The following is a 27186-nucleotide window of genomic DNA, read 5'->3' as shown; positions in this document are numbered from 1 at the left end:
GAGGAACTATTTGTACCAAATATGGTCCAAAACATGAACACTACCAATTAGTTTGCCAGAAGGCACTTATTAAGCTTTTATTTTGCTAATTAAACATCTCTGTCCCTTCCACGTAGAGACATCATCTAGATCAGTACTGCTCAATAGAAATACAATGCAAGTCACATATGTAATTTAAATTTTCTAGTAGCCACATTTAAAAAGGCAAAAAGAAACAAGTGAGATTAATTTCTATCATAACATTACTTAAAGCGTTAATATAAAGTACATGAATTTTATTTAACCCAGCATATCTGAATATTAGCAGTTCAATATGTAATCATATAAAAACCATTGAGATACGTTTTACATCATTTTGCATTAAGTCTTCAAAATCTGGTGTATATATTTACACCTACACTCAGTTCAGACTAGCACATTTCAAGTGTTTGGTGCCGCATGTGGCCAGTGGCTACTGCACTGGACAGCATGGGTCCAGATCAGTGGTTTTCAGCCTCACTGCTCACCTGGGGAGGCTCTATAAATTTTGATTCTTAGGCCACTCCCCAACCCAATTAACTCAGAATCTCTGGGAGTAAGACCCAAACATCAATATTTTTTAAAGCTCCCAGGCAATTGCAATGAGCAGCCAAAGTTGACAAGCACTTGTCAAAAACAGTATGGAGGAGGTTGAACATGAACTTTGTCATTTTGGTCATTTAAATGTCAGGGGGTGCGATGGTGTGTGACATCAAAAAGCTTATAACTTGTGTGAGACACACACACACACACACACACACACACACACCAACAAATATTCCCAATGCTGTGATAACCACGCAAATAAAAATGTAAAACAAAATATACAACAGGATACTAGAGAGAGAATGAGCAATAATGCCTGATGAAAGGCTCCTCGTGTGTTGGCTGGTAGAGATTGGTAAATGTCATCACATTAGGAGTGGAGGGTATTTTTTTAATAGGGCGATAAGGAAGTTTCCGAAAGGCATTTTAGTTGGTGTCATAAAAGCCTCTTTCATCAGAACCTAACTAATTCAGATTTTATAATTTCTGAGAGACGTTGGGGCAGAATTACTTTTGCCCTACATCTGGGGAGGAGAAAAAAAAAAAAAAAGCTTTGCTGAGAAAAAGAAGATTTTAACAGATTATTTAAAATTCTCAATACATTATCTAAACAATTTTTAAAAACTGACATGCTCACAAGTGAAGCTCTCTGAATCTAAATTAGTTTACTGTGCTGTATTAAAACATCAAAGTTATTCAATTCTATTTTTAAAGAAAAGCATAGTATTTCAGATTTATTCCAATTGTATAAGCCTTTTTGTGATATGAATACAAATGTTCTTGAATCTGTCCTTCCACTGTCGGATATGCTTCTTAGTAGGATAAATTTTTGAGGTTTTCTACCATATATTCTACTGTGGTTGCAAAATAAAAATATGCCTCCTGCACCCTACTTTAAGTTTTTTGTCTTTTTCTGACTGATATATCCTTATTTCTTTATTTGCTCAAAAATGAGCTCAGAATGTTTCTCCTTCCTGAAGCCCTCCCTGACTATACCCACATGACCCCTCCCTCTGTGTCATCTGATATGCTGTGGACAAGCTTCTCATTACGCTTATGTATATCAACAAATAAGCACAAAACTGAGTGATTTTTTTCTTGAAAGATTGTGATCTGCTTGAGGGCATTTCATGTCTTTTCAGTTTCTTATTTCCAGCCACCAGCACTATGTGTGGCACTTAGCGCTCAAAAATATTGCTCAAGTTAGATTAAAACAGAGGAAATGGCACCTTGTAGAATCAAAGCAAGCGCCAAAATACTCAACATCTTTAGCCTCAACTTTTATATACATTACTATCTACAAAATAGATAACTAATAAGGACTTACTGTATAGCAGGGAACTCTACTCAATACTCTGCAATGATCTATATGGGAAAAGAATCTAAAAAAGTGTGGATATATGTATATGTATAACCGATTCACTTTGCTGTACAGCAGAAACTAACACAACATTTTAAATCAACTATACTCCAATAAAAATTTATAAGTAAATAAATAAAATTTAAAAAAAGAATAATAGAAAAGATTTATGCACCAAGTAAGGAAGTACAGAGATTTCTTAAAGTTGTTTGTGATTACGTCACCTTAAAAGGAAAAGGAACCAACACAAGGTGTCAGCTTGTGCCCTGAAAATTTTCCTACAAACAATATTATTACCTCCCCTTGAAAGAGAGAAACATATATCACGATTTCTACACTGAGGGTTTAGGGAGTGAACATGTTTTGTTCTAATAGCGAAATAATTGGAGATACTATTGTACTGGTCAGTATGACCCAGCCAGAATAGTTTTGATTTAGTAAACTTGTCTTCCTAAGTAAAACAAAGCTAATTGGACAAATAGAAATAATATTGCGCTGCCCAAGGCTCTCCCTAGACCTTCAGAAAAAAATAAGTCAATGAGAAATAGAATTACCTTTGAGAGCTACAAACAAGAGTGACTCTGGTCTGCTCTGAAGGACAAGAGTCATGGGGCAGGGACAAGGGTGGGGACAGGGGGGAACACACATTGTTCAGACTGGGGCTGTTGGCTTTGCATTGTGATGTTTTAATGTCACTCGTACGGTCCAACCCTACCACTCCAATCTCCCCAGGGCAGAAAAAACTTACAGAGCCCTGGTCCCTAAGACTCCTTCACACTACATCTGCTTTTGGACTCACCTTATCCTGAGACACAGAAAACCTGGACCATCTTACATTGGGACCATGGTGAGATGAGTTTCTGGTAGTTATTAGCATTGCTTCATTTATTCACATATATTTATTTCATATATATGTGAAAAAATAACCCACATAATTCTGCAAATTCAGTGGATAACAGTGACCTGTGCCAGAATAAGAATTCCACAAGCTAAGGTTATCTGTGAACCTCTTAAATCCACCCTCCTTGGGAAAAAAACATACAGCAATTTCAGATGCATTACACAGGCCTTGCTTCTTCATTTTCATCTTTCTTTAGACTATCCTCTCCCTTTTGTCCCCAAATACAAATATGTCCCTAACAATGCCTGAAAGCATTGTAAAATGTTCAATTACATAAAACAGAGAGCAGCCTTCACATTTTGAAACTTACAATATTTCATATACTATTTCTTTAATTCAATTTGTCAAATCTTAAATAGGTCCAAAATTCATATATTGTCCTAAAAAGCTTTGAGATAATAGTCTTCTCTTCAAAGAGAACAGTACTATTAATATACAACTGGTTAAGTTTAAACTAATAAATCATAATCAAGCAAAAGTAGGTCTTGAGGAATCTGCCTTAAGCCTCCATGACTTTAAATTTCCATATTCAGCACTTACAATAAATCCCAGTTCATGTGTGTGAAAATATAAATATTCATGCATAGTTAAATGTACACCTATAAATGCACAGGATTCATAGGCAGAAGTAAATGTGTTTTATGACTTCAGCTTATGAAGTGTCTTATAGACACGTATTGGTCGTGGAGAAACTACCACTTTAATATCCATTAGAGGTAATCTATGAGTTTACCACTGTACCATCATCATAGTATAATGCCATAGTCTAAGATTCATCTATTAGGCAACTCAGAAGTGTGTAAACGCTCCAGAAATGAAAAGAAAATTGTGAAGCCATTAAATCATGGTCAGTAAAGCATGTCTGTGTCAGTCATAGTCTAATCAATCCTCTAACTCCGTCAGGTTTTAGCTACAATGACTTCCAAACACATTTACCACTTTTGGGTCTTCCTTTGCATTCTTGTTATGAGTGACAAATCGCTTAGATTGGCTGACTGCTATTGCAAGGCCAAGCAAACAGATACCAAAAAGGGGGCATTTCAGGATTTGGAACAAGACCCCGGACACTTTTGCCTTATTTATAAGGCACTAATCTGTGCTAATAAGTGTGTACAAGCCTATGCAGGCAGAGACAGGGCCTGCAGCTCACTGCAGCCAAACACCAGGTCTTCTCTGCTGAAGACCACTCACGCTTCTAAAATCTCCACTGCCAAGTTCCAAACGCTATGCTTTCCTCTTTTCCAATTATCCCTATCTTCATCCCCATACATGCCTATTAGAAAAAAACAATAAGACATCTACTTAGTTCAGTCATCTGGCAAATGCCACGGATAATACAGTACTGTGGGTCAAATAATGCATTCAAAAACCAATCAATTTAGTGGGAAAAGAACAATCAAATTGCTTATTTTGCAGCACACAGAGCAAAAACATTACAATTTGAATGTTGTGTTTTTCAAATAGCTGTACTGATGTTGGGTAGACATAATCATATTCACCAGGCATCTCTGCACTTTGTCTCTTTGGTATATTATTTTTTAAACTGCCTTTTTTCCTTGGAATCAAATTTATTTATCCTTTTGGAATGCTTAATACCTTAATGTCAATCAATTTTTTTCACGAAAGCAAGTTCTTTGTTTTGCAGCTAAATTTTTTAGGCAGCTTTTGTTCAGAAACTGTTTATTTCTGACTGCATTACAAATGCTAGCTTTAACCAATCTATCAACCCAGGATAATACAAAGAGGGATCTTGTTAGTTCGTCCTTTCCTCTCAGGAACAAAGATACTGTATTCTGTAGTTTTGAAGAAAGGAAATAATAAGATTAGACTAAGATTTGAGAACAAGAGGAGGTCAGACCCAAGAAAGGTATGTGGTCCTTCTAGAGTTTTCCCATCTAATATGGGGAATTATAATCCATTCATGTTAAACGCTTTGACTACGCTCATTATGCAAAAAGCATTAGAGCCTAGTATATTTTGTTACCATAGTTCGCCTACTGGGAACTATAATTAAAGCACATTTGAGCAAATGCAATTTTATTTGTTATTAAGCAACTAAAAGCTTAGTCAACCTTGCAAATATGGCATTATTTTAGGATTAAAATATGAGCCAGCCAGCTAGCTAATAAACTTTATTAGGTCCTGTCTTTATTAGCAATGGCTCCTATCCCTATTGTAGGAGACTCCTATGCTATATAACAATGTTTCTCAAACTTTAGGCTGCCTCGGAATAACCTGCAGGGCTTTTTAAAACACACTTCTGAGCTCCGCTTTCGGAGTTTCTTTACATCTGGGGTAGGGCCCTAAAATTTGCATTTCTAATATGCCCCTAGGGGATGCTGATGCTGCTGGTCTGCAGACCACACTTCAGGAACCACTGCTATATAATGTCATGGTTAGAGCTTTGGAGTCAGCTCACCTGGGCTCATATCCTGCTCTTCTACTCTTTATGTCCTTGGGCAGATGACTTCATCTCTTAACCTCAGTTTCTTAATCCATTTAGTGGGGACAATAATACTTATCCAATAGGTTTGTTGTGGGAATAAAATGAGATGAAAATATGGACTGTGCTTAGCCCAGTGCCTGGCAGGGGAAAAATCAATGCATGGCAGTGATCAGTTTATTATTATTGTTAATTGGAGAAATAGGCCAAAGCTGGTACAGTGTATTTATAGCCAGCAGTGTGCATCGGACCCACCTGGAGAGCTTTTGTAAAATTAATGCAATACCTGCCCCCTCAAAGATTCTGATATAGTCCATATTTCATTAACTACTAAGATGCCATTGATTATAAGATGCACCATTATTTTAGGTACCACTAAGAAAGAAAATTCTGCAATTATACCATGACTAAACTAATGAAAAGTGAGAGCAACCAGATTTCAGAAATGAGCAAACGTGAAAAAATGTGCATCTTGGGATTGATAAAATACAGTAGGTACAGAGGTGAATTTGGGCTTGCTTCACAGATTATTGTGACGTGCAATTCTGGTTAAAAAACACTAACCTAGTCAGTGTGGCAGCTGCAAGGGGGACTCAAAGTTCAGATGCCTTGAAACTGAGAGCCCACAGGTTGGAAGCCCCATCCTTAGAACTACAACACAGCCTAATATCATAATCCACCACACAATTCCCTAGGCTGCTAATGAAACAAAAATATTTCATCTTGGTTTGATAGCATGCACCCTCTAAGCTTCTCCCATTGGATAGCATTTCCCCACATAATGCGAACAAATAAGTCCATTGATAGAGCCAATCAGATCAGGAAGTTGTCAGGCCAAGAGAGTTTTTCCTTCATAAACATGAATTCCAATGCTGAGATTTGAGGAGTACTTGGGGAGACTCTTAAGGGAAAAACCATGATTTACATTTGGGGGAGAAGGGAGGGTGGTGGAAGTCACATTACTGGGACTTGCCGTAGTAAATTTTTGTTTTCCATCTTGATTTTTAAACTGCAGTTTGTAAAGTGTTGCAAAAAAAACCTGATTTTGTATAACTGTTTTATCAATAGGTAATTGCAATTTCCCTTCACTCTAGGAATTTTGTGTGAAGGCAGGAGCAGCACATAACTTCCTTCAACGTTAATACTAATGCTCTCACCCACAGGAAGTGCATCTGTCTGTAATGCAACATAGAACAGGGCAATATCTTCTGACATTTTTATTTGGGACCTCAAGATTTCTAATAACTTCAATAAACGGCCTCTGGTAGTCTCCGTGCACATGAGTTAATTATAACGAGAAAATAAAATAATATTCATTTTAGCTTCTGAAAATTCTAAGAATGCAAATCTTCAGTGAAATGTTGAAATAAAATCATAGCTGCATTTGCAATTTTCCAGCAATGAAAATTTCATTTGAACTCTTTCCTATCTTGTCACTACCCAGTTGCTCCTTTAATGGATGGAATTGATAGCAAATACTCAATGCAGATGGATAAACAAACATAAGATGTAAGTCAGAGAGTATCAAGAACATTTTTTGAAGGTTCAAATAGTGACAAACTATAGCAATGATAATTAAAATTTTAAAATACACTAGTATAGACGATTTTCTCATTTTCTCACTGTATTAGGAACACACACACACACACACACACACACAAACACAAACAACCAATGAAATCTATACTTCCGAAAAAATTTTTTTGTACCTTGGAAACCTCTTTTGTTCCGGGCTCATATTAAATTCCTTTCTATTGTTATATATTAAAGGTTTACAAAAATGATGTTTTTAAAACTGTGATGTTGAAAATTTTTCATGTTTCTAATTACAGAATAGGAAATACAAGATATCATGAAACTCTACAAAAATGTCTACATAATTTAAATGACTGCACATGTAGAATATAATTTCATATAAAACACAGTCACCAGAATAAGGACATCTTAGACACAGTCACACTGGTCATAGAGAATATCTGTCAACTTAAGTGAGGAGGAAGCAGCAATATCTTTATAGAAAATTCATTCCTATTTTACTATAGAGGACAGTATTTGTTCAATTGATTCTGTCTTTCACGGTTGGGTTGCACAATGAATGTAACCCCACCCCTATTTTCCAAAGAAAAAGACAAAGACTGGTCTTGTAATTCTTCAATCCCATCTGCCACTGTAACATCCAACTCGCTCATTTGCATACACCTTTCCACAAGGGTTTATCTTTATTAAAGAATTCTCTGTGTACTTTATCTATTTTGACCAAAACATGCATAAACTTCCTAAATTTTCATGATATCAGTGTATATGATGATTTGAAGTATTTTCAGTTCTTTGGAAGACATAAGAAAAATCTTAAGAAATAAGCATTAGCAGAGTTTTGAAGATTCTGATTTGTTTTAACAAAAACATCCATTAGTTCAAGTTCTTTGCTGATCAGAAAGTAGTGGATCTCACTTGACAGTCAAAGCATTTTGATCTTACGTTTTGCACTCCCATAAAATGCCTTGCCATTTCTAATAATAATCTGAATGTTCAACTTTTTCCAATATCCTTCTCTCAGTCTTGTATGTCTGTTAGGGAATCAAAAGGTTTTGCTTGCCTAAGAAGAAATGTGCTAAAGAGAGGATGACACAACAATTTCAGGAGGGAAGAATAACAGACAAACGCCCTTTCCTTCTTTGGTATAAGTCTTGGGATTATAGAAAATGTAGAGACCAAGCACACATCACCTTGAGAGAGACCTTTAGAAGATCTTTCAACTTATCCTTGTGGACAAAATGGAGTAAGGAGAAGCTGAGTGCATGAATATTAGGGCAGATTAGTAACAGCTTCAACAGCTATACCCAGAGGGTGCTAATTAATAGAGTAACATCCACCTGGTTCTAGGTTTCCAACATCATAGAAGGATTCTTTCCTGGGTTCCATTTGCTTCAACATTTTACATTCTCGTCAATGTCCTGGATGAGACTGGAGAGGACATCATAACTTTTGTAGACCGGCCAGTGACCATGTTGGATGACTGAATCAGGATCAAGAAAGAAGCTGACATGTTAGAAACAAAGGCTAAATCCAATAAGATGAAAAGTAATAGACATAAATGTAAAATGAGGTGATTAAGTCCAAAGGGACAATTGTTTTGTACACACTGGACAGTAGCAATGGCTTAGAAACAATCCATGCAGCTAAGGCTTAGAGATTTTAGTCTATAGAAAGGTTAATATGAATCAACAGTAAACAGAACGTTTGTTGAATGAATGAATAAGTGTAGTATAGAATAATAGGAGGGATGAAGAAAGAAGGGAAGAGGAGGGAAAGAGAAAGGAGAGGAGGAAAAGAGGGAGAGGAGAGAATCTATATGAAAAGAAGAAAAACTCCATTTGTCTCTGTGCAGCCCAGACCATCCTAGACGTACTGCAGTATAAGTATGGATGGACAAACTGGGTACACTCAGGAGTGATCCGCGATGGTGTCAAATCAGCACCATTCAAGGAATTCTTGAAGGAATCAGGCATCTTTAGCCTTGGAGACCCGATAATTATGCTTAAATATCCTAAGGACTTTCATGGGAAAAAGAATTGGAGGTGTTGTTGTTTGGACCCAATAGTTACAAATAAGATAATGAATGGAAGGCACAAAGCAGCAGAATTAGATTCTGTACTAATATCTCAGTGTCGAAGTTCTCCAAGGATGGAGCTACTGGCCACGCTCTCCAGGATGTACTGGAGCCCTGACTGGAAGATCCTTGGCAGAGCTTTTGCAAAATTAATTCAAGCATCAGATAGGTGATAGGACTAGATAATCTCTGGAAGTCCCTCCCAGCCCCGATATTCCAATATTCAAACATTTTCTTGTGGTGCAAATTAAGTTCTTGCAAAAGATTTTCTCTAATAAAAACAATGAAAACAAATGGTTAGCCTGGAGACGGGAACCAAGCCTTCAGGAAATCCTAAGAGAACCACGTGTTTGCTCTCTAGAGAACTGATTATCTCCTTCCCCAGGAATGTATTAATATCTCTTTGTCCTCTTCTATACCGGTTGACTCTGGGAATTTGCGCACAGCGTGCTTTATCTTGCTAAATATAATAGTCCATCTAGCATTCTTTCTTTGTGCGAAATCCCTATTCACTTTCATAAATTACATGAATGGATGTGAACTGTACTTTCCTTTATTCAGTAGAGACTATTCCCAAAAGCAGCCTGAAACATGCCAAACATCTGCTCCTACACACAGTTCAATACATGATATTGATACGTATTATTACTGGGTGAATTCTGAATACAAGGCCAATTTAACACACTCCTGAACAACTCCTTCTTCCTCCCATGGCCCAGTCACAGAAAGCTCAAGGAAATCAGAATAATTCTAATATTTGCCCAAGCAAGCTACAACTAAGCAGGTAAATCTGCTAAAACAAAAACCACAGTAGACCATTCCAAAATCTAACATAAATTAGGTAAGTATAAGTATGACAAATGTTTCTCTAATTTAATAAATATTTTTACATATATAAGTACTTTTTACTCTCTGCTATACTTTAATATTCAAAGATGTTGCTTTTCCAAACTGTGAGTTCCTGGGTGTTCGAGCGCTTGTTATGAGTTTATCATATATGCCTAGTCCATGTTTTAATGATTGAATGCAATTATTGTTGATCGTGTCACAACGAAAGTGACCAAAATCCCTAAATCTTGAATTCATTCTAGTCATCTACAGAGATCTCTCTCACAGACAGTGAATTTCCTAACAGACATGTTCATAAAGACACTGAGTAAGCACAACTTTATTACCACTGATTTGGCCCCAAATACCTCTCTGGTCTCCTTTCCTGGTGAAGTGACCTGGGACCTCATGTGAGTTTGGCAGACTCTTTCTGTCCCTTGGGCTACAGATTAATTTTTAAAAATAGCCCTAGAAGCTGATCCTTGATTCCTTCACAAGTCCCAGTCTGATTCTAGTTCCTGACAAAGCCACTGCTCTCACACAGATTACATCTGCCCAGAGGAGGCAGGTTTTCCTAATGAGTGAAGTCTTTCTATACACCTGTGTTGTCCAATGCAGCCACTAGCCACATAGGGCTATTTAAATTTAATTTTAAGTAAATTAAAGTTAAAGTTAAAATTCAGTTCCTTGGTGTACTAGCCACATTTCAACTGCTGAATAGCCACATGTGGCCAGTGACTAGGATGCCATTTTGTTCTTGACTTTGGCCAACTTTCTTCTTGGAGTTGGGCAGACTCATCCCCTGCTAAAGATCAGAGTGTGACACTGTTTACTCATTTCTTCATTCAACACATATTTATCAGTTTCTTTTCTAGCTGCTGGATATATCACCATGAACAAAACAGATATGTACCTGCTCTCATGGAGCTGTCATTCTAGTGGAAAAACCAACAATAACAGGTAAACAGCTAATGGAAAAGATTATTTAAGTTAACGATTTTTTTCTTTCTTTTTTTTGGCCACACCCCGCACAGCATGTTGGATCTTATTATGGTTCCCCAATCAGGGATCGAACCCACACCCCCTGCAGTGGAAGCACGGAGTCTTAACCACTGGACCACCAGTGAACTCCCTAAGTTTTGAATTTTAATGCTAGTGTATCTCCCTTTCAGCCCCATGGCAACAAGGAATTTTTGTTTCATTCAAGTGGGCCCATCCCTCCAGTCACCAGCCTGCTCTCCCTTGACAGTCTTCATAGCGCAAACACTGATGGTTTTAGGATTTCCTTGAATCTACTGTTGTTTTGTTCAGTCTCCTTTTTTCTTTAGAATTTCTACCGACAGCTTTTTTTTTTTTTTTTTCATCTTAAGACTTCTGATTTCAAAGCTTTATTTAACTTTGTCCCTTCTTGAGGAAAAAGAGCTTGTTGTGTTCCCATCATAAATCAAGATTTTTTTCATAAAGAAAGATACCATTACAAAAATACTTGAAACTAATTATTTTAAATTGTCAAAATAACCATTTTCCACAGTACTGTTTACTATTTTACTATTTTTTCTGCCTTTTTCTCATTTAACTGTCTACCCACAGTTAATTCTGTATGCTTTATTCCATCATCAAGGGTTCTCCAGGCTTTATAGTTTCAGTGATCACATTTTTAGGTGTGGCTAGTCTTAACTATTTCTATTCCCAAATAGTACAGCAAAAACTACTAGACATTCCCTCCTGGAAGACCTCCACCTCCAGCTTCTTCACCTTGTCATTAGATCTTCAGACTGTCTCTTGAACTAAAATCTTTATTCTATTCCCAGTGGGCTATACCATCTAGGCTGTCACTACTCATACCTGGATTACTAAAGCAACCTCCCCAAAAGGTTTAATGTCTCAATTTCTCTTCCTTGCAATTGATCATGTACACTAAATCATGGTTAATCTTAAAACAGTCTGTCATTGCCCCTCTCTGTCTTCTCTGCCCTGGGAGCAGCTCTTGCCACGTCCCCACCCCCAGAAAACATATGCTTGCCCCAACTTCATCTCCATCCTCTCACTGGTCAGGATCATGTCTCAGCTGGTGAGCCAACCACTCTCTGAGGTGGCGCTGACAGATGAGAGCCTCAGCAGCTTGGCAGCCCCATGCCCCCTGACCTTACTTATCCCTAGCAGCAGCTTCCAAAATGGCGCCATTGCAAGGAACATTGACACAGCAGCCAAGTTCATTGAGGTTGGAGCTGCCATGGTCAGAGGGTTGGCTCTGGGGCTAGGATTAGGACTGTGTTTGGGAGCCTCATCATTGATTATGCCAGGAATTCTTCTCTGAAGCAACAGTTCTGCTCTTAATGCCATTCTGGGCTTTGCCCTCTTGGAGACCATGGGGGTCTTTTGCCTGATGATGGCCTTTCTCATCCTTTTTGCCATGTGAAAGAGCTATCTCCGTCTCCCAGCGTTCTTTCTTCCACATCTCATCTGCTCTGTATGTTCCTTTCCTTGTATCTTCCCAAGCAGGCCAGGAAAAGTGTTTGACTCAAGGTTTGACAGAGGGAAGACAAATAAACACTGTTTGAATAAGAAAAATTATAGCTTGTCATTACCCTACCTACGAACCCACCTTGGCTCCCTAATATCCCTAATATCATAGAATCAAATTTCTTTTTCATGCACTTATTGCTTTGAAAAAATAATGCTAAAACTGAATAATTCTATTATTAAAGTGACCTTTTCAGTTACACATATTATAAATAACCTATTTGGTCTCTGAAAATGATTTTAGATTTTTCAGGCTGCTATACCACTGGCTCCTATGACTTATTATGTACCTGCATATGTCTCCTCATTTTATCTAGTTAAAATTTTTCTAATTATCTTCCTCCCAAGTTTCCACCAAACTCTTCTTCCACAGAGCACACACGCGTGCGTGCACACACACACACACACACACACACACACACACACGAGGGAAGGAAGAAAAAAAGCTTCTAGAGATAATTTACTGAGTTCACTGACATAAATGGGAGTTTTAAGAAGCACAAGCAAACTATTTCAGCCAATTGTGTATACCTTTCCCATTTCCTTTACACCCATTTGAAGCCTACACTATGCCTTTTTCCATAGGATCCAAAGCTCAGTAGCTTGAATTAATCACAGACTGACATTCTACAGGCAACTTTTGGTTCAACACCCACAAACTAAAATCAGCCCAGCCTTTGAACACAGGATCTAGTAGTGATTAATAATTTCACCACTGGCCAGGAGGATAACAAATAAAAAGAGCAAACTCATTACTTTATTGTGATTTCAAACCTAAATGTTTATCTTCTATGTATTTTACATGCCCAAAGAACATGACTGCAATTTGAGTTTATTAGGAATTGAAGCAGAACTAATGAAAGATTCTTTATTGGAATGTTCTAGTTACCTTTTCAAAAATATCTATGTCCTTTTTCATGAAGATTAGATGTATAAAAGAAAGTTCAAGTCTCTTTTATTATTATCATAACTTGCTCTAGCAATCAAGGGAAAGGAAATGTATCTTTCTGTCATATTTTATTGCAGTTAAATTAATTCTTGTAGTTGTATTATGTCTCTAATACAGGTTAACTGATGCTTAAAGTAACTAAAGTCCAACATTTTTTCCTTCTTTTTCATAATTAGTTTCTATTATCATAAATATACTAGACTCTGAGAAACTCAGTAGACTTTTTTTTTTACATTCTTTTGGATGCAAACCACTTTTAAAGTCTTTATTGAATTCATTACAATATTGCTTCTGTTTTAGGTTTTTTGGGTTTTTTTTTTTTTTTTTTGGCTGTGAGGCATGTGGGATCTTAGCTCCCCGACCAGGGATCGAACCCACACCCCCTGCATTGGAAGGCAAAGTCTTAACCACTGGACCACCAGGGAAGTCCATCTGTAGACTTTTATATTTGTTAGTTTTATATTTTTCAAGATCCCTTGAAAAATATTCAAAATTATTAACATACATACATGTAATACAATATACATTAACATGCATAAGCAATTTCACTAGATGAGATCATAGCCAATCAATGTTTAACCCACTTCTCAATACCATTTTATAGGAGCTTCAGGCTACCAGAATTAATTTCATTGACTTGGAAGAGTACAGAAGACATAGGTTATATCACAGGTCACAGGCAAATAATTGTGCTTAAACCCTTCTGTATTTCTATGGCAATATTTACTTAACAGACACATATGGTACTTGCTATGTTCGAAGCCTTTTATATATGTTAATCCATTTAATCCTCCTAACAACCTCATGAGTTAGGTAGTATCATGATCTCCATTTTACAGACAGAGAAACTGCAGCATAAACAGGTTAAGGCTCTTGCCCAAGTCCACAGAGCTAATAAATGGTAAATTCAGAATGCAAACCTAGAAATCTGGCTCCAGAGTCTGAGCTCTTCAGCACTCTGCCAGGCTGCCTCTCCATCTTCAAAATTATTTCCATATTTGGAATCTAATTTCAATATTAAGAATATTAAAGCTTTTAATTTTGTGAAAAAAGTATAACATTTTCGCTTTCATATCTGAAATCATTTTGTGGCTGCTTCCACACAGGCACCCAAGGTCTCCCTGCTCCCCAACACACCGGCCCAGGTGCCCTCTTGCTGTGCACCATCCAGCTCTGTGCCTTCTCCTATAGCAGATCCTAACACGATTTCTGCATATTAAATGCCAAGTTCTTTAAGGGCAGGGAGTACATCTTTTCACAGGTACATCTCGAACATGCACCTGTGCAGATAAAACATCGTTATAAATCGTCCAGCAGCCAAAGAGTTAAATAACTTTCTGATCAAGTTCTGACACCTGTCATAAACAGATTTCTCCTCTACCCACGGGAGTAGACACCCATTCCTTTTTTTTAAATTAGCAAGTGTGTGGAAATAGGCTTGGGATTTGAAGGAAATGATACTGCAGAAAAACAGGTAAATGAATGGCCCACTTTCCTCTTGGCATAGAGATTTCAAAATGTGAAAGACACTGGAGTCCCTAATTTGAAGAAGTGGCAGCCCAGCGGCACTGAGCTTTTCAAGCTGAAAGCCGAGGAATATATACCAAGCTACTATAACAAAACACTTCCATCAAAACCTCACAGCAAGCGAACAACCGCCAGCCAGCACATTGCTCTGCACAAGAAATGACGTTATGTCATTTTGTGCAAAGGACATCAAAACAACTTGTCAGTTTAACAGAGGATTTAGATACACCAGGAGAAGACTTTCACATATCACTTTAAGCATTCCTAGGAAAACTGCTATAGAAGCTCTTAAGGCACAATAATTTGAACCTAACTAGACTTATTAACCAACACAAACCATAACTTTTCTAAAATGTCTATTTCTTTATAAGCGTAAGGATTTGTTAGAAGAGTCCTACTAACTCTTAGAAAATAAAGTTCTGCAGAGAGATGGTGATTTATTTGCTTTCATCCAGGAACATTCACTCGTCAAATTGTTAATTATGTACCTATTAGTGCCAGGCACTCTATTGAGTGTACTTATAGGAATCATTTTTCTGCCAATAAAACCGTATTTTTAAATTGGGTTAGTAATTTCCAGATACTTTGTCAAATTTAACAACAGTAGATAGTGAGTTCTTCGTATTCATGGGACGAAAGCAGCATTTTAACTGACATACATAAATCTACATTTTATCTTGAATGGCAGGAACATATGTAGGTATGCGTCAGCTCACACATGTAGCTGGACTGTTCTGATTAACTGTCCATTTTGCATTTTTGCCTAATTTGATCACTCAGTTCACTGAAACAGCCAAATTGCCTTTGGCATTTAAATAGGATCGGCTGTAGGTCCATAAAATAAGAGAGCTGAATGGGCATTGGAAGACCGGCCCCCCTGGACCACAAGCTCCTGAGTATAAGAACCGTGATTTCTATGGCTCTGGGGTTGGATGTATTTCCCAGCACAGACCAGACATTGATATATGATTTTTTAAATAAAGGACCCCACATAACCTCTTTCAAGCCTATAAAATTATATCCCATTAATAAAAATTTCCAGAGGTACCAGACATTAAGATGGTCACTTGGTAATTACCCTTATAATATTAACCCTACCTAGATGCAGAGATCATACTGGGGCTCTTAAAGCAAAATGATTTGAAACTAACTAGATTAATTCACCAAGACAAGCTCTAACGTTACTAACAGCTGCTCATTTCAGTGAGTTTTCCTTCATTCTCTTAACTGTTCATCCCTGATACCGTTTTATTTTGGGCTTTGGTTTTTTACTTTTTTGTTATCTTCTGGGGTACTCTAATTATTAAGTTAGAAGTTAACAAAATAATAAATTATAACTCTGCTTCTTGGTTACCAGCTTAAATTCTCTCAACAGTGCATGATTATTCAAGCTTATCTCCTTTTCATAACGTTGATAATATTATAATATGAAATGTGCACCTCTCATCATGGTGTCCTGTACCCTTTCTACTATAATGAATGTTTGCCTTATCTCCCAACTAAACCGTAAGCTAGAGCAGGGTCCAGGTTCGCGTCCCTCTTTCTTGCCATCCCCACACCCTGACAGGATACACATGACTGTATCCACTACAGGGGCATGTTGGGGAAAGATAATACAGTACTGCAAAAATGGGGCAAGGAGGTGGCAGAGAAGAGTATCCCAAAGCTCTCTGATGGAAAATTGAATGAAAACTTCTAAGAGAAGTGAAATATTCTCTTTCACTCTCCCTCTTTTAATCACCACTTTTAAAACTTACACATAATCAAATTCCACTACAACCTGACAGCAATGACATGATGAAATATTTATTGTGTCAGGCACTCTTTGGCCAGCCAAAGAGCAATTCCCAGGCCCCAGTCACCTTTTGCTTACTTTCCCTGCTTTTCTTGCAGCCGAGGATGCCCATTGACACAATTCTGGCTGGCACTGCCACTTCCCCATTCTTCCTGTCTTGGACATATGATGTCTGGGCCTGCATTGTGCATTTTGCATTTTGCAACCATGAAGCAAAAAAATGTGAAAACGAAAAACCAACTTGTTGGGAACAGTGAAACCGAGGATAAAATAGCATTATCGAGCAATGCAAGCAAACCAATGCAAGTAGTCTCCTTCTTTCAGAACACTCGATGCGAGGAAAAGACTTTTTGCTTGTGTAAGCCACTGCTACAGCCAAATGCCTTCCAACTCAGACATTGATTAAGGCAGGTACGGTTTAAATCCTGATTTTACCTTTTACTAACTATGACTTTGGGCAAATTACTAAACGTCTCTAAGTTCAGTTTCTCATCCGTGAAATGGACATAAGTGTAATTGCCATTAGAGAATTTTTGCGAATTATTGTGAGAAATATGAAATAATCCACGTAATTAGCAGAACTTTAATATTACTCTCAAATGTTAAAGGTACATACTAATATTAAAATATAAAGACACAGGAATGTTTTTAAAGTAAATGTGTCTTTATTCCCAAAACATTGCATATAAAAAAATTAAATATTTAGGGTGGTAGAGAATTCAATGTTTTATAAAATAATTCTCACTGTATCTTTTAGGTCAAGACATCTACAATTAGCATTAATACACTCATGTGTGATTACATTAGGTGGTACTATAATCACTATGATTAAAATGTTTTTGTTCTGGTTATTGCCACAGAAAAATAAACTACTTCCACAAGCATAAGGATAGACTGAAATGGCTCACAGTGACCCCCAACTTTTTTTTCTTGAATTTTTGAATTTTATTTAACTGATTTTTTTATACATCAGGTTCTTATTAGTCATCCATTTTATACACATCACTGTATACATGTCAATCCCAATCACCCAATTCATCACACCACCACCACCACCCCCCCACGGCTTTCCCCCCTTCGTGTCCATACGTTCGTTCTCTACATCTGTGTCTCAACTTCTGCCCTGAAAACCAGTACATCTGTACCATTTTTCTAGGTTAAACATATATGCGTTACAATGTGATATTTGTTTTTCTCTTTCTGACTTACTTCACTCTGTATGACAGTCTCTAGATCCATACACATCTCAACAAATGACCCAATTTCGTTCCTTTTTATGGCTGAGTAATATTCCATTGTATATATGTACCACATCTTCTTTATCCATCTGTCTGTCGATGGGCATTTAGGTTGTTTCCATGACCTGGCTATTGTAAATAGTGATGCAATGAACACTGGGGTGCATGTGTCTTTTTGAATTATGGTATTCTCTGGGTATATGCCCAGTAGTTGGTATCCTGGATCATAGGGTAGTTCTATTTTTAGTTTTTTAAGGACCCTCCATAGTGTTCTCCACAGTGGCTGTATCAGTTTACATTCCCACCAAGAGTGCAAGAGGGTTCCCTTTTCTCCACACCCTCTCTAGCATTAATTGTTTGTAGATTTTCTGATGATGCCCATTCTAACCAGTGTGAGGTGATACCTCATTGTAGTTTTGATTTGCATTTCTCTAATAATTAGTGAGGTTGAGCAGCCTTTCATGTGTTTCTAGGCCATCTGTATGTCTTCTTTGCAGAAATGTCTATTTAGGTCTTCTGCCCATTTTTGGATTGGGTTGTTTGTTTTTTTGATATTGAGCTGCATGAGCTGTTTATATATTTTGGAGATTAATCCTTTGTCTGGTGATTCTTTTGTAAATATTTTCCCCCATTCTGAGGGTTGTCTTTTCATCTTGTTTATGGTTTCCTTTGCTGTGCAAAAGCTTTGAAGTTTCATTAGGTCCCATTTGTTTATTTTTGTTTTTATTTCCATTACTCTATGAGGTGGATCAAAAAAGATCTTGCTGTGATTTATGTCAAACAGTGTTCTTCCTATGTTTTCCTCTAAGATTTATAGAGTGTCCGGTCTTACATTCAGGTCTTTAATCCATTTTGAGTTTATTTTTGTGTATGGTGTTAGGGAATGTTCTAATTTCATTCTTCTACATGTAGCTGTCCAGTTTTCCCAGCACCACTTATTGAAGAGACTGTCTTTTCTCCATGGTATATCCTTGCCTTCTTTGTCATAGATTAGGTGACCATAGGTGCGTGGGTTTATCTCTGGGCTTTCACATTGATCTGTGTTTCTGTTTTTGTGCCAGTACCATATTGTCTTGATTACTACAGCTTTGTAGTATAGACTGAAGTGAGGGTGTCTGATTCCTCCAGCCCCGTTTTTTTCCCTCAAGACTGCTTTGGCTATTCAGGGTCTTTTGTGTCTTCATACAAATTTTAAGATTTTTTATTCTAGTTCTGTAAAAAATGCCATTGGTAATTTGATAGGGATTGCATTGAATCTGTAGATTGCTTTGGGTAGTATAGTCATTTTCACAATATTGATTCTTCCAATCCAAGAACATGGTATATCTCTCCATCTGTTGGTATCACCTTTAATTTCTTTCATCAGTGTCTTATAGTTTTCTGCATACAGGTCTTTTGTCTCCCTAGGTAGGTTTATTCCTAGGTATTTTATTCTTTTTGTTGCAATTGTAAATGGCAGTGTTTCCTTAATTTCTCTTTCAGATTTCTCATCATTAGTGTATAGCAATGCAAGAGATTTCTGTGCATTAATTTTGTATCCTGCTACTTTACCAGAGTCATTGATTAGCTCTAGTAGTTTTCTGGTGGCATCTTTAGGATTCTCTATGTATAGTATCATGTCATCCACAAACAGTGACAGTTTTACTTCTTCTTTTCCGATTTGTATTTCTTTTTCTTCTCTGATTGCCGTGGCTAGGACTTCCAAAACTATGTTGAATAATAGTGGTGAGAATAGACATCCTTGTCTCATTCCTGATCTTAGAGGAAATGCTTTCAGTTTTTCACCATTGAGAATGATGTTTGCTGTGGGTTTGTCGTATATGGCCTTTATTATGCTGAGGTAGGTTCCCTCTATGCCCACTTTCTGGAGAGTTTTTATCATAAACTGGTGTTGAATTTTGTCAAAAGCTTTTTCTGCATCTATTGAGATGATCATATGGTTTTTATTCTTCAATTTGTTAATATGGTGTATCACATTGATTGATTTGAGTATACTGAAGAAACCTTGCATCCCTGGATAAATCCCACTTGATCATGGTGTATGATCCCTTGAATGTGTTGTTGGATTCTGTTTGCTAGTATTTTGTTGAGAATTTTTGCATCTATATTCATCAGTGACATTTGTCTGTAATTTTCTTGTTTTGTAGTATCTTTGTCTGGTTTTGGTATCAGAGTGATGGTGGCCTCATAGAATGAGTTTGGGAGTGTTCCTTCCTCTGCAATTTTTTGGAAGAGTTTGAGAAGGAGGGGGGTTAGCTCTTCTCTAAATATTTGATAGAATTCACCTGTGAAGCCATCTGGTCCTGGACTTTTGTTTGTTGGAAGATTTTAAATCACAGTTTCAATTTCATTACTTGTGATTGGTTTGTTCATATTTTCTATTTCTTCCTGGTTCAGTCTTGGAAGGTTATACCTTTCTAAGAATTTGTCCATTTCTTCCAGGTTGTCCATTTTATTGGCAAAGAGTTGCTGGTAGTAGACTCTTAGGATGCTTTGTATTTCTGCAGTGTCTGTTGTAACTTCTCCTTTTTCATTTCTGCTTTTATTGATTTGAGTCCTCTTCCTCTTTTTCTTGATGAGTCTGGCTAAGTGTTTATCAATTTTGTTTATCTTCTCAAAGAACAAGCTTTTAGTTTTATTGGTGTTTGCTATTGTTTTCTTTGTTTCTATTTCTGCTCTGATCTTTATGATTTCTTTCCTTCTGCTAACTTTGGTTTTTGTTTGTTCTTCTTTCTCTAGTTCCTTTAGGTGTAAGGTTAGATTGTTTATTTGAGATTTTTCTTGTTTCTTGAGGTAGGCTTGTATAGTTATAAACTTCCCTCTTAGAACTACTTTTGCTGCATCCCATAGGTTTTGGATCATCGTGTTTTCATTGTCATTGGTCTCTAGGTATTTTTTGATTTCCTCTTTGATTTCTTTAGTGATCTCTTGGTTATTTAGTAACGTATTATTTAGCTTCCAAATGTTCGTGTTTTTTACGTTTTTTTCCCTGTAGTTCATTTCTAATCTCATAGTGTTGTGGTCAGAAGAGATGCTTGATATGATTTCAGTTTTCTTAAATTTACTGAGGCTTGACTTGTGACCCAAGATGTGATCTATCCTGGAGAATATTCCATGTGCACTTGAGAAGAAAATGTAATCTGCTGTTTTTGGATGGACTGTCCCATAAATATCAATTAAATCTATCTGGCCTACTGTGTCATTTAAAGCTTCTGTTTCCTTATTAATTTTCTGTTTGGATGATATGTCCATTGGTGTAAGTGAAGTGTTAAAGTGCTCCACTATTATTGTGTTGCTGTTGATTTCCTCTTTTATAGCTGTTAGCAGTTGCCTTATGTATGGAGGTGCTCCTATGTTGGGTGCATATATATTTATAATTGTTATATCTTCTTCTTGGATTGATCCCTCGATCATTATGTAGTGTCCTTCCTTGTCTCTTGTAACATTCTTTATTTTAAAGTCCATTTTATCTGAGATGAGTATTGCTACTCCAGCTTTCTTTTATTTCCATTTGCATGGAATATCTTTTTCCATCACCTCACTTTCAGTCTGTATGTGTCTCTAGGTCTGAAGTGGGTCTCTTGTAGACAGCATATATATGGGTCTTGTTTTTGTACCCATTCAGCAAGCCTGTGTCTTTTGGTTGGAGCATTTAATCAATTCACGCTTAAGGTAATTACCGATATGTATGTTCCTATTACCATTTTCTTAATTGTTTTGGGTTTGTTTTTGTAGCTCCTTTTCTTCTCTTGTGTTTCCCACTTAGAGAAGTTCCTTTAGCATTCATTGTAGAGCTGGTTTGGTGGTGCTGAATTCTCTTAGCTTTTACTTGCCTGTAAAGCTTTTGATTTCTCCATCGAATCTGAATGAGAGCCTTGCCGGGTAGAGTAATATTGGTTGTAGGTTCTTCCCTTTCATCACTTCAAGTATATCATGCCACTGCCTTCTGTCTTGTAGAGTTTCTGCTGAGAAATCAGCTGTTAACCTTATGGGAGTTCCCTTGTATGTTATTTGTCGTTCTTCCCTTGCTGCTTTCAATAATTTTTCTTTGTCTTTAATTTTTGCCAATTTGATTACTATGTGTCTCGGCGTGTTTCTCCTTGGGTTTATCCTGTATGGGACTCACTGCGCTTCCTGGACTTGGGTGGCTATTGCCTTTCCCATTTTAGGGAAGTTTTCAACTGTAATCTCTTCAAATATTTTCTCAGGTCCTTTTTCTCTCTCTTCTCCTTCTGGGACTCCTATAATGCAAATGTTTTTGCATTTAATGTTGTCCCAGAGGTCTCTTAGGCTGCCTTCATTTCTTTTCATTCTTTTTTCTTTACTCTGTTCCACAGCAGTGAATTCCACCATTCTGTCTTCAGGTCACTTATTCGTTCTTCTGCTTCAGTTATTCTGCTATTGATTCCTTCTAGTGTAGTTTTCATTTCAGTTATTGTATTGTTCGTCTCTGTTTGTTCTTTAATTCTTCTAGGTCTTTGTTAAACATTTCTTGCATCTTCTCGATCTTTCCCTCCATTCTTTTTCCGAGGTCCTGGATCATCTTCACTATCATTATTCTGAATTCTTTTTCTGCAAGGTTGCCTATCTCCACTTCATTTAGTTGTTTTTCTGGGGTTTTACCTTGTTCCTTCATCTGGTACATAGCCCTCTGCCTTTTCATCTTGTCTATCTTTCTGTGAATGTGGTGTTTGTTCCACAGGCTGCAGGATTGTAGTTCTTCTTGCTTCTGCTGTCTGCCCTTTGGTGGATGAGGCTATCTAGGAGGCTTGTGCAAGTTTTCTGATGGGAGGGACTGGTGGTGGGGAGAGCTGGTTGTTGCTCTGGTTGGCAGAGCTCAGTAAAACTTTAATCTGCTTGACTGCTGATGGGTGGGGCTGGGTTGCCTCCCTGTTGGTTGTTTGTCCTTAGGCAACCCAACACTGGAACCTACCTGGTGGAGCTAATGGCAGACTCCAGGAGGGCTCATGCCAAGGAGTACTTCCCAGAACTTCTTCTGCCAGTGTCCTTGTCCCCACGGTGAGCCACAGCCACCTCCTGCCTCTGCAGGAGACCCTCCAACACTAGCAGGTAGGTCTGGTTCAGTCTCCCCCAGGGTCACTGTTCCTTCCCCTGGCTCCAGATGCACACACTACTTTGTGTGTGCCCTCCAAGAGTGGAGTCTCTGTTTCCCCCAGTCCTGTCAGAGTCATGCAACGAAATCCTACTAGCCTTCAAAGTCTGATTCTCTAGGAATTCCTCCTCCCGTTGCCGGACCCCCAGGTTGGGAAGGCTGACATGGGGCTCAGAACCTTCTCTCCAGTGGGCGGACTTCTGTGGTATAAGTGTTCTCCAGTCTGTGAGTCACCCACCCAGCAGTTATGGGATTTGATTTTACTGTGATTGTGCCCCTCCTACCATCTCCTTGTGGCTTCTCCTTTGTCTTTGGGTGTGGGGTATCTTTTCTGGTGAGGTCCAGTGTCTTCCTGTTGATGATTGTCCAGTAGCTAGCTGTGATTCTGGTGTTCTCACAAGAGGGAGTGAGAGCACATCCTTCTACTGCGCCATCTTGGTTCAGGCACCCCCAACTTTCTTTTCCCACCTCACCCAGAAACCTGAGTCATTGTGAATCTTTAGTGTTTCATTTATTAGGTTATTTTCAGGATATTCAACAATTTCTCTTGGATCACTGAAGAAAACAACAGGTCTCTGGGTTTTGTTTTCCTTTGTTTTAGTCACAAGCATTTCAGTTTCACTTCAACGAGATCATCATTCCCAATGTTTCTCTTTGGAAGCTTATCTCACAAGGCTAATAAAAGATAGTGTTCCTAAGCCTAGAGACTTTCCATTTATAGCTTTCCATTAAGCTACTTAAAGGTAGATATTATTCCAATTAAATATTTAAAAGGTAGGTCCTTTTATGAAGTAGCTTTTTTATTAATTTAAAAAGAGATAATTATTTAAACTTCTAAATCCTTTCTAATAGGATTTCAAATGACCTGCAAAAAAAGACATAAATAGATTAAGATGAAAATAAATCAAAACATACCAAAGCGCTGGAAAAGTGGGTGCAAATATAAAAGTCATCATTGATGTGATTATGCACAAAATTTAGCTCTGAGCTTCCATAAGACTAAGGGGAAAATGGATATATAGTTGATTAAGCAATTTCTCATGACTATATATAGCAGATCTGTAATACTTTTATATACTAATTCCAAGTGTGGTCTTGGTACTAAATTCCATTAGGAATTTATCTTATGCGCCCTACTTCAAGGAAAATCAAGTTTCATAGTACATAGTGTTTTCATCCATAGGGTTCAGTAGCTGCTTTGAACATCAATAAAATTCAATAGGGCTTCCCTGGTGTCGCAGTGGTTGAGAGTCCGCCTGCCAATGCAGGGGACACGGGTTCATGCCCTGGTCCGGGAAGATCCCACATGCCGCGGAGCGGCTGGGCCCGTGAGCCATGGCCGCTGGGCCTGCGCGTCCGGAGGCTGTGCTCCACAACGGGAGAGGCCACAACAGTGAGAGGCCTGCATACCGCAAAAAAAAAAAAAAAAAAGTCAATAGCATGACGTTATGCCAGTAATTTTAAAATTATTTTTAGCCATGGAATCTGGAAAATAAAATGTTATGTAGCAGCTATCATATGTAACACAGGTAAATAAGCACTGCTCTAATTGAAACACAATTAAAGGGCCTGAAGCTACCATCATCACTGACTACAGACTCTGGATAAGGCAAAAGCCTGTGTAGCCAATAAACTGATCATATTAGTTACAAATATTAAAATGGAATTAAATTTCCTACAGTTCATATCATACTTAATGGTAAAAGATTGCATGTCCTCTCCATATGACTGCAGACAAGGCAAGGATGTTTATCTATATCAGTGCCATTGAACCTTACACAGGAGGTTCCAGCCAGTGAAATAAAGCAAGGGCGGAGGGAGAGGAAATACCAGGCATACAGATAGGAAAAGAAAAGGCAAAACTATCTTTATTCACAGACAACCTGTCTGGGTATTGGGTATGTAGAAAATCTTAAGAATCTACCAAAAAAAAAAAGCCACTAGAACTAAGCAAGGTTGCAGGATACAAGATCAGTAACAAAAATCACTTGTATTTCTATATATAAACAACAGAAAATTGGAAATGAAACAAATATACATTTGCAATAGCATCAAAAAACCATGAAATACTAAGAAATAAATTTAACAAAATGTGTGCACAAGAAGTATACTTAAAACTACAAAATATTACTGAGAAAAGTTAAAGTCTTAAATAAGGAAGTAGTTGAGGCGTACCCCCACTTAAATTCATATGTTGGAGTCCTAATTCCCAATGTAATGGAATTTGGTAATGGGACCTTGGGGAGGTAATTGGGTTTAGACGAGATAATGAGGGTGAAGCCCTTATGATGAAATTAGTCTTATGTCCCTCACAGAAGGGACATGAGAGAATTTGTTTCTCTCTCTCTGCACACAAGAGATCATGCAAGCACACAGTAAGATGGCAGCTGCCTACAAGTCAAGAAAAAAGAAGCATCAGCATTACATCTACTTTACTGATTTGATGTTGGACTTCCCAGCCTACAGAACTGTAAGAAAATAAAACTGTTTTTTAAGCCACTCAGTCTATGGTATTTGGTTAAGCCAGCCCACACTATGACAGAGATATACCATGTTCATGGGTCAGTTGACTTAACATTGTTAAGATTAAGATATCAATTCACTCCAAATTGTTCTACAAATTCAGCACAATCTCAACTGAAAGCCAAGCAGGCCCATATGGCCCAGCAATTCCACTCCTAGATATATAGCTAAAATAATTGAAAACAGGTACTCAAACATACTTGCATGTCAATGTTTACTACAGTAGATTTTTATAAAGTTCAACATACATCTGTCATTTGACCCAACCATCCCAAGACTGATTAAATTATATACCTACCCTACAAGAATGTCCATAGCAGATTTATTCATAATAGCCAAAAAACTGGAAAACAAGCCAGCTATCCATCAATAAGTGAATATATAACCAAATTGGGATACATCCATTCAGTAGACTACTACTTAACATTAGAAAGAAATAGACTATTCTACTATTGTTACATGCAATGACATGGATAAATTTTTCTGTCATTTTTGAATACTTTTGCTTATTCTGAAATTCTGGATAAATGGAATGATATAGTATGCATGTCTTCTTTTGCTCAGTAAGATGTTTTTGGTACATACATACAATGGAATATTATTCAGCCATAAAAAGGAATGCAGTTCTGATGCATGCTACAATATGAATGAATCTTGAAAACATTATGTTAAGTGAAATAAGTCACAAAAGAACAAATACTATATGATTCCATTTATATGTGATGCCTAGAATAGACAAATTCATAGAGGCAGAAAGTAGATTAGAGATTACCAGGGGCTGGGGAGTATTGAGTGTTACTCCTTAATGGCTACAGAGTTTCTTTTTGGGACCATGAAAAATTTCAGAAGTAGTGGCAATGGTTGCATAATATCACGAATGTAATTAATGTCATTGAATTTTATACCTTAAAATGGTTAAAATGGCAAACTTTACGTTATATATGTATTATTACAGGAAAGAAAATTATTTACAAAAAAATCCTAGGAAGCTTTTTGTAGAAAACAAGTTGATTGTAAAATATACATGACTATGTGAAGGACTTAGAATAGTCAAAATCATTTTGAAAAGAATAACTAAGTTGGAGGACTTACATTACCTGATCTGAAGACTCACTATAATGCTACAATAATCAAGATAGTGTACTCTTCGTAAAGGGTAGATATACAGATCAATGGAGGAGAACAGAGTCTCCTCCACTGAGTCTGGAAATAGATTCATATACAATCAATTAATTTTTGACAAAGTACCATGGTAGTTCAATATGGAGAGTAGTATTTTCATTGAATGGTGGAGAACATCTGGATATGCACACGAATAAATGAACTTTGACCTTTCCTCAGATTATACACCAAATTAACTCAAACTGGATCATAGACCTAAATGTAAAAACCCAAACGATAAATCTTCCAAAGGGAGAAAACTTTGCAAAAACCTGACATTAATCAATTGAATTTCACCAAAATTAAAATCTGATCTTCACAGACTCCATTAAGAAAATAAAAAGTTAAGCACCAAAATGGGAGGAACTGGGATGAAATGTTTATATATATGTGTATATATATACACACGTATACATAGACACATATATTTGTGTATATATGAGCATATATACGTGAATGTACGTACACATTCATTTGTATGTATATATGTGTATATATATGAATGTGTGTATGTATATATATATGAATTCATATATATATATGAATTGTGTGTGCAGGTATATCTGACAAAGGACTTGTATTCAGAACTTAATAACAAGACAACAAAATCCCATTTTAAAAACTTTTCAAAAGGTTTGAACACTTTACAAA

General features: G+C 37.2%; 1 protein-coding gene and 1 pseudogene across 5 annotated transcripts in view; one reads left to right on the top strand and one right to left on the bottom strand.

Moving 5' to 3' along the window:
- GRM8 (glutamate metabotropic receptor 8) overlaps window positions 1-27186 on the bottom strand; it is a 794344-nt gene that overhangs the window by 479182 nt on the left and 287976 nt on the right. The window lies entirely within an intron of this gene.
- Window positions 11617-12125, top strand: LOC115851622 (ATP synthase F(0) complex subunit C2, mitochondrial pseudogene; annotated as a pseudogene).

This window comes from Globicephala melas, chromosome 9, assembly GCF_963455315.2.
Source record: "Globicephala melas chromosome 9, mGloMel1.2, whole genome shotgun sequence".
Classification (NCBI taxonomy): Eukaryota; Metazoa; Chordata; class Mammalia; order Artiodactyla; family Delphinidae; genus Globicephala; species Globicephala melas.
Note: the sequence above shows the minus strand (reverse complement) of the source record. Positions and strands in the feature narration are given on the sequence as shown.